Source organism: Podarcis muralis, chromosome 5 (assembly GCF_964188315.1).
Source record: "Podarcis muralis chromosome 5, rPodMur119.hap1.1, whole genome shotgun sequence".
Lineage (NCBI taxonomy): Eukaryota > Metazoa > Chordata > Lepidosauria > Squamata > Lacertidae > Podarcis > Podarcis muralis.
In genome coordinates this window covers 92,206,627-92,220,223 of record NC_135659.1, presented here as the reverse complement: position 1 = coordinate 92,220,223, position 13,597 = coordinate 92,206,627, and the positions used below count along the sequence as shown (strand labels likewise).

The 13,597-nt window shown below is 45.5% G+C and overlaps 1 long non-coding RNA gene across 1 annotated transcript in view; it reads right to left on the bottom strand.

The window, feature by feature from the left end:
- LOC144327861 (uncharacterized) overlaps positions 1–8,532 on the bottom strand; it is a 101,006-nt gene extending 92,474 nt beyond the window's left edge. Inside the window, exon 1 of the long non-coding RNA XR_013393028.1 lies at positions 3,334–8,532. This is a non-coding gene — a long non-coding RNA (uncharacterized LOC144327861). The remainder of the gene's footprint in view (positions 1–3,333) is intronic.
- Between the last annotated feature and the right edge of the window lie 5,065 nt (positions 8,533–13,597).

Genomic DNA, 13,597 nt, shown 5'->3' with positions numbered 1-13,597 from the left:
AATTGTTTCCAGAGTGGGTCAATGGCAAGGAAGGAAGCGGTGTATCTAGTCAAGAGTGCCCAGCTTGCTCAAGAAAGGGGTGGTTTGATTTGTTTAGAAAATGGGGCCGTTTGTGTCTTTTAAAATGGGGCGATCCATTGCGGCCAACCACAGTCCCTAGATTTCAAAAGAGGAGGGCTTATGCCCTCCCGCTTTATGATAGACAGCCCATGCCTCTCCAAGAGAGAGAGAGAGATAAATGGTGGCTTGGCCACATGCAATTCGCCTTAGACCTTCCTGAAGCTGCTAGGAGAGCGAAAGCAGGGTAGTAGATGGAAGACTGTGAGTCAGCCCTCTCGTCTCTGCCCCTCTCCTGCAGCCTCCACCACCATTTGCCAATTTAGCTCCCTAAACTTAGAGTGAGAACTTGCTATTCAAGCCAAAGGTCACCCCTTTTGGCAGCCTAGCATTAACCCAGATTACTGCTCCCTCTTCCACCTGTTGTAGGCTCCAGAGAGGCTGGCATGAGTGGGATTCTCCTAAAGAGCAAAGGGCACATGATGCCAGGATCAGCAAGGCCATTTGCCTTCCCTGGTCCACTGCCAGCACATCAAAACATTTTTTTAGAAAAGAAAGAAAGAAATGTACTTTCTAGATCTCTGCAGTAGCTTGAGCTTTGGCTCCGGCCCAAATTCATGTTCTCATCCAAATCAGTGCATTAAACAAAATCTGATTGGCCGCCGTTAGAGATACCAGCCTCACTATTTCTGCAGTCACATCATCGATACAGAATTTGCAAACGAATGAGAGGGGTGAAAGAAAGAAAGAAAGAAAGAAAGAAAGAAAGAAAGAAAGAAAGAAAGAAGAAAGAAAGAAAGAAAGAAAGAAAGAAAGAAAGAAAGAAAGAAAGAAAGAAAGAAGCCTTTTCACAATATTTGTTGAATGAACTACAAGATAAAACCCACTTCTGGTGTATTTGGGGAAACATTTGTCTAATTTCAGCACCAACACCCACTTATCATCGAGTTTCTGCTATCCACTTAAATCCCCTTCCACATAAGCATGTAACAAGTGACAATGGGACTTCCATTGAGTAGATCTGGGTAAGGATTTGGGGTGGGGAGGGAAGGATGCCCTTCAAAATCCTGCTTTTCTCTTTTAGCAGCACCAAACAACGCACAGAGCTAAGGTTTCCAAAGACAGCATCTGTCTGCTGCTTGATCAGCATCTCAGAAATGGGGCGGGGGGGGGAGGGGGGAGAGGAATCAAGACATCAGGACTCTCATGGCTTGTCAGATGGCTGTGTGGCGTGCAGCATCTTGGCAAACTAAGAATAACTTGACGTCAGACCTGCAGGCATTCCACTTGAGAAGACAGTACGGTGAAATAAGTTAGGGAAGAGTTAATGTGTCACACCAGGGGGAGGTGGACAGTGGGGCCTGTCACTTGATTCAATTCACAAAATACAGTTCTTTGAGGATTTTAGGAATTTTATCGCATATGACAGGGGTCCTTTTTTGGTTGTGGCAGACAGGTGTTAAGACATTGAACAGACAAGAGAGTCATAGTATCAAAGGCCCAGCAAGAAGCATTCAGCCCTTTTGACACCCCTCTTTTAAAAAATAAAAATTTTGCAAATGTGTTGTGGTGACAAATAAACCTGCAAAGCTCCCTCGGCCCCTGACTATATCCTTTTTAAATACCAAAACCCTCCAAAATACCAATGGAATAGATGGGAAAACCTGCCTGAACCACACATATGCCCACACCCTCTTAAAATAAGAGGTATGTGTGTAATCATGCACCTACTCAATATCCTATATTCTGAAGCAGAAGAAATCGGTATGAATATGTTTTTTACAGGTTGAAACAGAAATAACTTTTAAACCCAGCAAAGGCGGAAGTTTCCGAACTCCTATTAGCCCTAAAAATGCCATCCGTGTTTCCAAATCCGTCCCGTTGCTCAATATGCCTCTGTCACGCCAGACGCATGCACATATCCGCCCATATAGATTTGGGGTGTGTTTTCTTTCCTATAGGATTTCGAGGTCCGTCTTCTATGTGGAAAGGGAGCCTTGCAAGCAGGCGAGGAAGGAGGCCCCCTAACCCTGCTTCTTTTCCCTCTTCTTCTTCTTTAAGGAAAAGAGAGCAAGAGCCCACAGAAGTGGACAGTGAGCTTTCCTCTGCCGTTGCCTTTCAAAGCCCATACCGCAGTCAGCATATTGAATATTTAATGTCCTCCTGATGAACACTTCCACCTGCTGACACAGGCAAAGTGACAGAACAATACACACGCTGGAACACGACCATCAATTGACTCCCCAGTCAGTCTGCCATGTCAGGCATTAAATTAAAAAGAAAGAAAGAAAGAAAAAAGAGCAAACCTTTCTCTCTCTTTTAAGATATCCACACACACAGACATCCCCCACATTAGCGCCATTGCGAAGGTCCGTACCTGAAATACATACTTCTTTACATTCCATAGTTTGCGAGGTTCATATGGGCATATAAAGAAGTATGTCTCTCAAGCAGGTAGTTTTCGGGATGGGCATCTAAGAGGCTCGCCAGGTAGAATCCACAGAGCAAGGAGGTCTGAAAAAGAGCAGGCGTCTCCGCCTCGCCTCCCCATCCCACCAGCTGCCAGCTTGCACAGACAGAGATGCCCACCTACCTTGCCTCTGACTCATCTCTGACCATCCACAGAGACCTCTGTAGAGGCACCTTCTAGCCCTCCTCCCCCCACAAGGACAGGACAGGACAATACAGTGTGCAGAAAAGGGGTTTTCAAGCAAATTTTGCAACAATTAATTTCCCCACATAGTGTCACAATTTATTTCTTTTTAAAATATATATATATGCAATTATAAACAGTTGTCTGTGTTAATCCAAAAGCCAGCATACATTTGCAAATCCACACACCTCAAGAAGGATTTTTTTCTCTCTTTTAAAACCATAGTCTAGAAACTTTCAGCTATCATAAATATGCCCAATGCACATTATAAGGGAGTGAAGAAAAGGTTTAATTTCTTTGCACACGCACTCAAGTAGAACATATTTCTTCCTTCCCTGTCGGCATATTATATATAAATACAGTCAGTGCTGACTCCCTCCTCCCCACCCCCCACAACACACTTTTAAACAAAAATGTTCAGCACATCCACAGATAAAAACCAAAGAGTCCACTTTATATATGTAACAAATCAACACATTCCGTACAGCGGGTGTAAGACAGCTCATCAGAAGGAAAGAAGAAGAAAAAAGCTCACACACTCAAACACAGGATAGATTCCCACCCCCACCCCCCATTTAGTCAGCGCAAAAAAAATAAGAAAAAGGAGGGAGTTTCTTTCTTACCTCAGGCGTCCACAGATATAATTTCCCCCCTTTTTGTAGGTCACCGTAAATGAGTCTCAGCCTGAAGGATAGGAAACCCATAAAAGGAAAGGGCTCAGGGGTTTTCCCCCCTTGGAGTCCCCCCCTCTCTTTTTTTTGGTGTGGAGGGGGCAGCGGAGAAGAGTTTTTCCCCCCTCTAAAGTATCTTCTGGTTGAACTTCGTGACATTAGAGGATGCCCAAAATAGACCTGAGGACAGGCGAAAATAAGACAGAGAACAGGAGAAGCCCAAGGTGGATGGGTGGATGGATGGATAGAGCTGTTGAGTGTAGGCCGGAGTGGAAGTCGGAAGAGCTGCTCCTTGGAGGGTGTGTGTGTGTGTGTGTGCATGCGTGAGTCTCCATGTGTGTGAAACCTTGCCTCTCCCTCCTGTTTGCATCAGGCGGTCTCTCTCTCTCTCTCTCTCTCTCTCTCTCTCTCTCCCTCTCCTCACTGGTTACCTCACAGCCACTCTGAGCTTTAAAGCCCCCTTAACAATGAGGTCCGAGTAGCACCACTGAGAATGACGAGTGCACTGAATAGGAGACTATTATGAGCAGGATTTAGACATCCAGCAAAGCAGGAGGTCACACTGGGTGCATAATGCTCGTTCAGCATTGCTGTAATGGTGCGCTTCGCTTGCCCACTCACCTGCTCCATCTGACGGCTACCTCTCTCTCTCTCTCTCTCTCTCTCTCTCTCTCTCTCTCTCTCTCCCTCCCTCCCTCCCTCCCTCCCTCCCTGCCACCCGCCTGAGCCATGCAGATCAATACCAATTTACAGGCAAATGCAGAACGGCTGCCTTAATGTTAATGAATTTTACCATTTCTCACAGTCTTCTAATGAACCCTTTAAAGAGGGTTTAAGTAAACTTAGCAAGTGGCAAACTAAGCACTTTGGAATACTTAATTGTATTGATGGGTCTTTGCAACCCCACCCTCACAACCTCCACGGTGCATTTTAAAAAAACGCAACTGTGTTTTTTTAAGCATCCCCATTTTCTCCAGGTATCTTCAAATCAGAGGTATATTATTATTATTATTATTATTATTATTATTATTATTATTATTAAGCAAAGCAGGCACCCTCATTCCACAAGTCAGCTAAGGCAGGAGAGTGGTTTTGTCTTGCTCAGATACATTGCATCATTTCTGTTTGAATATCTTCTACTACTACTATTCTTTTTAAAAAAGAAAGAAAGGAGCAGTAACAATATAGCAATTTGATAATTCCTTCATTTCCCTAGCTTTTCTTCTACACCTTCCCCGCCCCCTACCTGCACCCCAAAAAGTATTCATTTCAACTGCGGCCAATTTCCTTCGGTCTGGATTCAACGGAAGGGAACTCCCTCTGGTCTGAATGCACCAAGGCAGTGGAATTAAGTTGACTGAGATGGAGATAGCGAGAACGTGTCCTTTGCTCAGAACCCAGCAGCAACTACCCAGGGGGCGGGGGAAAGAATCATTCTTATCCAGAGCCACAGAGGCCTTCGTGTGTCTTTCTCCTTAATCCAATAATAAAAAGTGCCACGTAAAAAATAGCCACAAGTGGATGGCGACAACCCACTGAGTTTATTTGTCTATTTGTTCCCCTCCCTCCCTCTTTAAAATTACTGCAAAGGACATTTGGTCGCCTCCCTGACTCTTCCCTACATGCCTGTCCCGCTTTCTCCTCACAAATGGAGCATTTGCTAATTGGCAACTAGGGGAATTCCCTTTGCGAAAGTGCAAAGGGAAAGAGCAGAACCCTCTAGATGCAAAAGGGTTAGGGGACGACAGTTCCTCTTTATGAAGCAGCACAGAGGCTTCGTAGAAAAGTCACCTCAAAGTTTTCAAGTCTGGCTTCGGATTAATTCAGTAGCCATTTGCTGCTGTTGCAGAGGTGCTTTTGTGGGGTGGGCAAATTGTGTTACGTTCACTCTTTGCACAGGGTTTATTATTGCCCAAAGTGCTTGTCTCTAGGTCTTTTCCCTTTTCTTTTAGCACAGCAGAATTATATAGCTCAGCTGCTGCTTTTACATTTAGTCAGGGTTATTTATCATTTTCACGCCCTCAAGGGTAACAGAGGGCAAGCGTAGTTCCTCACGTTCATCTGGAGTGCTCAGTTCATTGATAGTGGGGGAAACCCTGCATGATAAGAAGGCGAAGGAGTGTGCAGAATATCTGGGGAAGAAAGGCACACTTTCTCTCTTTTAAAACAATAATTATAAGAAGGAGAAGGGCTGAGGAGGACACTGAAGTCAGGGTGAGAGTTGGCTCCTGGTGGGTGTGGTAGCATAAAGGCACCACACGCCCACCTTCCATTCAGAGCTTAGCTCCTCAACCCCCAGAGAGCCAAACTGCCAACCTCCAATATTTGCAAAATGGCCATCTGCGTCCAAAGGTGCAACATTCCGGAGGAAGTAACCGGTGGGAAAGTTGCAAGCGAAATGGAAGGTTACTAAACCTGCCCTGAAATTGAGTGCCTGTTTCTTATTGGATTGGCTCGGTTTTCAACGTTAACAATGGTATTCTGAGCAAAAGGAGGAAAAGGGGAAAGAAAGAAAAAGCGTGATAGAGCCAGTTCTGGAGAAACAGAGCAATTACAGTGACAGCTTCTCTGACTACGCAATTGCACATTATTGCTGAGTGTTAGGAATTCATTCTTCCTCTTGCACACATGTACAGAGAGCACACTACAGAAGAAGAAATGTGGGGTGGGGAGAGGAGGGAGGGAACATCGAGAGATAGAGGCTGCAATCCCTTCATGCATTAACTCAGGAGCAGTCCCGCTGGAGTGGATGGGGCTACTCCCCGGTGCGTGATCCAAAGATCACAGCCACAACGCATGGAATAAGTAGTCATTATATAGACAGAGATCTGGAACGCATGCATATCGGTGTGCTGAGATAAAAGACACACAACTATGGCGACACAAATACATATGCATAAAAACACTCTCTCTGGGGAGGCAGCGATCCTGCACTCGCCTCCTTTTGCAAAAGTAATCTTAAGTCTGTGGCGCTGAAGCATTAAACACTGCACATGCTTTTTAGGTATTTATACAGATGATCACTTACATCCTCGACATCAAATCCACAGTGCATTCTTGGTTATTGTGTGACTTTAAAAGTACGCATGGGGTGCCATCTGACTCCCCGTATGAAAGATCATCTTCAAGGCCAAGGAAGAAGAAGAAGAAAAAGAAGAAAAACCCAAAACTACCTAGGAGGTGCTCTTAAGTGTAACTTGCATTTCAGTATCTTTGCCTCACCAACGTACCTTTCCTGGCTATGGGCGTTTCTCCCTTCACCCCAACCTCCCATTTTGATTACCCATAAATCATGCACAGGTAATTAATGATCACAACCTTGGCATTTCAATGGTTAATCACCGCAGCATTAAGATCATGGCAACTTAGGCTAAGTTTAACCACCTTGTATCTCCTCTCTCTCTCTCTCTCTCGCTCTCTTTCTCCCTCCCCCAACTTTTCCCCTCCCCTAGCTCAATATCATTACAGCTTACAGCCACTAGCTTTTAATATCAAAAGATTTCTCTTCCTCCCCCCTCCCCCCCCCCGCACCACCACTTTCCCCAGCTGTCATTAGCCAGCTCATATCTGAATGAGGCATTTAAAAGGTTGGTTTAACCTTGCAAAATGACTGCATGTCAAAGTTCTAGCATTTCAGTTCCGATTATTCTAGTCCACTGCTTGCTCTGCAGTTTAGCCCCCCCCCCCGTCTCCCTGTGCTTTTTTAAAAAAATGCGGAGTGTGTGCTACAGCAATAGAATAACAACAACAAGAGGAAAGAAGGGAAGGGACAGAAGAGATAGAGAGAAAAGAAAGAATCTGAAAAATGCCCTAACGCTAACCCACCCCCTGTCTGAAAGCATGCACCGATTATGCCCCTTCTGCCAGATCTAGAAAGCATGCATTTTAAGTGCACACAGAGAGAGACAAGTTGGATGCATGCACAAGGAGAGTCCTGCAGCAGGTCTCTTTAAAACAAAGCTAAGCTTGGTGCAGTTGGAAGGGGGGGGGAGAGAAAGAAATAGGGGGGGGGGGAGAGAGAGAGAGAAAAGAGGGGAAGGCAGATAGCAAAAAGGGGGAGGGGGAATTAAAAAAAAAAAGACATACCAGTTAGAAGATTTTCTGTTGCAGCAGTGGAAGTCACCAGAGCACTAGCTGAAAGCTGAATCAGCTTTCGAGAGTTAGGGATGCATAGAGGAGGGTCATGGAATCACAAGGTAATAATGCGCTGCATGCAGCAGCCGTCAGCCTTTTCCTTAAAGCTAATCTCTAATGCAGGAGGGGAAAGGGAGAAAGTGCGGCCCTGTAATGGTATTAGACCTCACTTGAAGAGAGAGAGAGAGAGAGAGAGAGAGAGAGAGAGGGAGAGAGAGAACTGAGGCAACCCCACCCCACCCCCCAGCCATCTTCCACCCTCTCTCCTCTCGCACACAGAAACACCCACACCCCACACCCCACCTCACCCCACAACAGGCACTACTACTACATCACTATTCCTCCTGCAGCATCTCCGGTTAAAGGTAGAGAGGGAGGGGAAGGCTTGCAAGCTTACAGCTGAGGCTGGAGAAACAGAGAGAGAGAGAGAGAGAGAGAGCAGGAAGAGAAGGGTGAGCAGCAGGAGTTCAGAAGAAGAAGAAGAAACCTCCCATGTGGAGGCAGTCAGACACCTCCAAGTGGAGTGGGGGGGGGGGGAAGGCTGTCTTGTTTCCAGAAGTCTTTCCAGCCCTCTATTCCTCTCTCTTCTCCCCCCCTCTCAACACACCCTCTCGCTTTGCCCACCCACCCCAATTGCCCTTCCCCAAAAGGTCAGCCTGAGGTAGAGGTCAGGATGGAACAAAAGAAAGGAAAGAGGATTTGGGGTGGGGGGGAGAGAGAGAGATTTGAGGGTTGGGGGGAATCTGCACGCATTCGAGAGGTGCAGGGCAAAGCAAGCTGGTCAGGAAACGAGTCCACCTTTCTAGTGCTTATATACCCGGCGAAGCATCTGAAACATGCACTTGAGGCAAGTGGCCCCTTCCCCTGCCATTCCCTCCCTGACCATATTTAGTCAACCATGGCAAAAAATAGCCTGCCAGCTGGGGATGGCCGAGCAGGGAGTATTTGCAGTTCAATCCCTGCTCTCAGCCCATTGACTACTAGCCCTGCAGGGTACTGACTCTGCCTCTTTTTGTATACCCCCCCCCCACCTTCTCTCTCTCTCTCTTCTTCTCCCCCCGCCCCCCACCCTCCGCCCTCCGCCGGCCCGACGTGCCTATTTTTAGCTAGGCCAAATAAAGAGCCCACTCAGCTTACCACTCGCGGTCCATCCCATGGCATCACTAGGCCCTGGCTATGTATGGTCAGCTGTTGCTCAAAGGCTGATATGAACAAGGTACAGGCCAGTGCTTGGTGTGTGGGGGGGGGAGACGACTTTGTGGTGACCACCTGGGGCTCCACCTCTTCCTCAGGTGACCCCCACATGGCAGAAGGCCGGACGCTTCTACGGTTGCTTGCTTTCTGTGGGAGGGAGGATTTGGGTGGCTTCCCCCTCATTGCCGCATCGCTGCCATGCGTCAAAATGAATATTCCAAATGATAACATTGTTATTTGCTACCATGCAGCGATGAAAGACACAAGGCTCTTCCCCTCCTCTGTGGCATCTGCACATCCTTATCCTGTCCCGGCCCCTTCATTCTTTCCTTTTTCTCTGCCTCTCCTGCCTCCTCCCTGGATGAAAACATCTCCAGAAGATGTGGCCAAGGAATTGACGAGGGGGGCAGGACAGGAAGGCACTTATTTCTATGAAAATTACTTGTGTGTTTTTCTGTTTGGTGTTAAGGACTCTTGAGTCAAATGTTGTCACATGAACAAACTTAGCAATGAACAAACACATACTCGTGTCTACAAAGGCACACACAAACACAAAGCGTTTTCAAAAGTAACATTCCGTTTCTACTCGCAACCAGGAATAGGGATTTGGATGGACCTGTCAATTCTGGTTCCTCTTCATTTCTCTTTTTCATTTTCAATCTAAAGTTCAGTTCTCCACAATTTGACATCAGTTGCGATTTCTTTCCAAATAAGTCCTCTTGAAAATTCATCAGCATTTTAGTGTGAACTAATAATAATAATAATAATAATAATAATAATAATAATAATTACTTGTGCCATGCCCATCTGACTGGGTTGCTGCAGCCACTTTGGGCAGCTTCCAACAGAATATAAAGAACACACGATACATCAGATATATCTGCTTATATGCATTTTTGCCCAATATACACATTTTTTTTGCAAAGCCTCTAAAATAATGCACCTCTCTATATTATTTTCACTTAGGTATGAATTTCTGTGCACACCTTACCTAATTATATGCATTTTTGTATGCTTTACTTGGCTGGAGTACGGCTCTGCAAAATTCACTACAAAATTCAGAGAAGCTTGAATTTCATACATGTGAATTAGGTAGGCTCACCTTTGAATGACTAGGACCTCAGAGAGCCAGGTTCAAGTACCTCTTTAGCTGAGTTATTGGGCCAGTTGCTATTCCTCAGCACAGCCAATCTTGCAGGGTTGCTCTGGGGACAAAATGGGAAGAGAACCATGTGTGTCGCCTCGAGCTCAAAGGAGGAAAGACAGGATAGAAATGAAATAAATGAATTTCCTCTTACTCCTGGCAGGTGTACTAACAGTTTAACCTTTTTGCCATATTATGTCCTACACAAAATGGGAGGACAGAGTAAGTATCCCTGATTGGTTGTGCTGTGCAAGCTGAACATCATTTCTGCCTATCACAGTTATTTCAGCATCAAATGGCGACATGGGTGGGCATCTACAAAGGGCCCAAACCATACCTTACCAGTGGGTGCTCTGGACCTTCTGCAACAAACAGGGAGACCCAGAAGGAGGGTCATGGAAGGTATATTGCCCAAGGGCCCTCCAAAACCTGGAGATGACTTTGCTCTCATCTAGTCAACAAATAGGTACTGTACAGGGGGTAGAGCAACAGACCAGGGAGGGTCTTCTCATGGGCAAGGTAAAGGTAAAGGGGACCCCAGACCATTAGGTCCAGTTGTGGACGACTCTGGGGTTGCAGCACTTTATTGGCCGAGGGAGCCGGCATACAGCTTCCAGGTCACGTGGCCAGCATGACTAAGCCGCTTCTGGCGAAACCAGAGCAGCGCATGGAAACGCCGTTTACCTTCCCGCCGGAGCGGTACCTATTTATCTACTTGCACTTTGGTGTGCTTTCGAACTGCTAGGTTGGCAGGAGCAGGGACCGAGCAACGGGATCTCACCCCGTCGCGGGTATTCGAACCGCTGACCTTCTGATCGGCTCTGTGGTTTAACCCATTAATTCTCATGGGATTAATGGTATATTTCCCCAAGACACTTCTATTGTAATGCATTGCATATCAGGTGAACTATGGATGTCTCACTAGATAGGGAAGAAGACCACCAAGTCTTCCTGTCTCTCACTGATGGACAAAGAACTGGAACTATGGCTTTGGTTTGTATACTTTTATCAATATATGCATCCAGGTACTGCCATTATACATAATGTATCTATGGGGCAACCACATTGGAATGCTATGTACAGCTGTGGCTGCATCACTTCAAAAATGGTGTTTTATTGCTGGAAAATATACAGAAAAGGGCAACCAACATGATCAAAAAGATGGAGCAACTCCCACATGAGGAAAGGTTTACAACATTTGGAGCTTTTTAATTGAGGAAAGAAGGTAAGTTAAGGGGCAATATAATAGAGAGGTGTATAAGATTATGCATAGTGAATGTAGAGAATTTCTCCCCCCTTTCATAATACTTGAACCCATTCAGACCATCCAATGAAGATGATGGTTGGAAGGTTCAGGACAGAGCAGAGTTCTTCTGTTTTTATATGTATCCTGAATGAATGTATGGAAGCTGTGATCAAGCAGTTATGGGTTAACAGATTGAAGCTGAAGCCAGACGAGGGTAGTGTTTGGAGTTCTCCATGGGTCCTCAAGGAAGCTGGTTTACTGTTTTGTCCTCTAAACAAGTTCAGAGTTGGGTGAAAAAATAGCCTCCCCAAAATTCTCCATCCTTTTTTTGTGAATGGAGATTGTGTGCGAAAGAATTGCAGAATATTTAGAATATGATCTGGCGGTGGGGGGGGATTCTTCAACAGGTTTGGAATACCTGAAAAAGTTTTTTCTCCATTGAGAAATGAAGGTCTGCTTTATGGAACTGTTGCTAGTTCATATTGGTGACTGAAGGAAGTGATGGGCTTAGAACTTGAAGGAGTGGGGGCCAAGCCCATTAATTCCTTCAACAATATTAAAATAATACATTAGTAGTAGTAGTAGTATTCTTCTTTGGTGATCACTCATAGCCAAGTAAGATTGTCTTCCATGAACACAATCTTAATGATGTGTCCGTAGGTGCCTGTGGAGGCCAATTCTGGATCCTCACGTCCTTCCACAGTGGGGACAGAGGTTTCTGGGTGGGAGTTGATCACAATGAGGGTTTGCCAAGCATGCCTTCCCCTTAGCACGTTTTTCCCTTTCATTCTGAGTTTGAGCGTCTTCAAAGCCCATGACACCTTTGGTAAAGGCTGTTCTCCAATTGAAGAAGAAGAAGAAGAAGAAGAAGAAGAAGAGGAGGAGGAGTAGTTTGGATTTGATATCCCGCTTTATCACTACCCGAAGGAGTCTCAAAGCGGCTAACATTCTCCTTTCCCTTCCACCCCCACAACAAACACTCTGTGAAGTGAGTGAGGCTGAGAGACTTCTCTGAAGTGTGACTAGCCCAAGGTCACCCAGGAGTTGCATGCGGAGGAATGGAGACGCGAACCCGGTTCACCAGATTACAAGTCCACTGCTCTTAACCACTACACCATACTGGCTCTCGCAGGCCAGTGTTTCCCAGTTGTTGGTGTTTATACTACAATTTTTTAGATTTGCCTTGAGAGACTCTTTCAACCTCTTTTGTTGACCACCAGCATTACACTTTCCATTTTTAAGTTCGGAATAGAGTAGTTGTTTTGGAAGACAATAGTCAGGCATCCACACAACATGACCAGACCAACGAAGTTGATGTTGAAGAATCATTGCTGGTGATCTTTGCTTATTCCAGTACTCTGGCATTAGTTCACCTGTCTTCCCAAGTGATATGTGAAAATTTTCGGAGACACCATTGATTTAATCTTTTGAGTTGGAGATGGCATTTATAAGTGGTCCATAATTAAAATTATGCTAGTTTATCCAGAGGCAGAGAAGTGCACCCTCCTGCACTCTTATGCTCTGTAGATGGGGGCTGAAGAGGAGGCCTTTCCCGTTTTGGTTCCCCACATTTGGAGCACCCTTCCCAGGGAGGCTCACCTGGTGCTCAGTATCAGTATCAGTATCAAGGGAAGTAATAGTGCCACTGTATTCTGCTCTGGTCAGACCTCACCTGGAGTACTGTGTCCAGTTCTGGGCACCACAGTTCAAGAAGGACACTGACAAACTGGAACATGTCCAGAGGAGGGCAACCAAAATGGTCAAAGGTCTGGAAACGATGCCTTATGAGGAACGGCTAAGGGAGCTGGGCATGTTTAGCCTGGAGAAGAGGAGGTTAAGGGGTGATATGATAGCCATGTTCAAATATATAAAAGGATGTCATATAGAGGAGGGAGAAAGGTTGTTTTCTGCTGCTCCAGATAAGCGGACATGGAGCAATGGATCCAAAACACAAGAAAGAAGATTCCACCTAAACATTAGGAAGAACTTCCTGACAGTAAGAGCTGTTCGAGAGTGGAATTTGCTGCCAAGGAGTGTGGTGGAGTCTCCTTCTTTGGAGGTCTTTAAGCAGAGGCTTGACAACCATATGTCAGGAGTGCTCTGATGGTGTTTCCTGCTTGGCAGGGGGTTGGACTCGATGGCCCTTGTGGTCTATTCCAACTCTATGATTCTATGATTCTATGATTCTATGATTCTATCTTTCCAAAGCCTTTTTATTAGCCTAGCCTTCCTTGCATATCAGCTGTGTGGTTTTAATCTGATAGCTTTTATTGCTTCTGCTGGTGTCAGTCTTTTGACTGCTCTGCTATAATGTTTTACATCTGATTGCAAATTGCATATATATATATATATATATATATATATTAAAGAAGTGTATGCTGGCTACTCTGAGAGCTGTTGGCTGAAGAATACCATTTTCCCCCATTATGAACAAATCAGATATGCTTATGGAGAGCATCACTGAGGGCCAAGGAATGAGCATTTCCCTGTACGGGAGA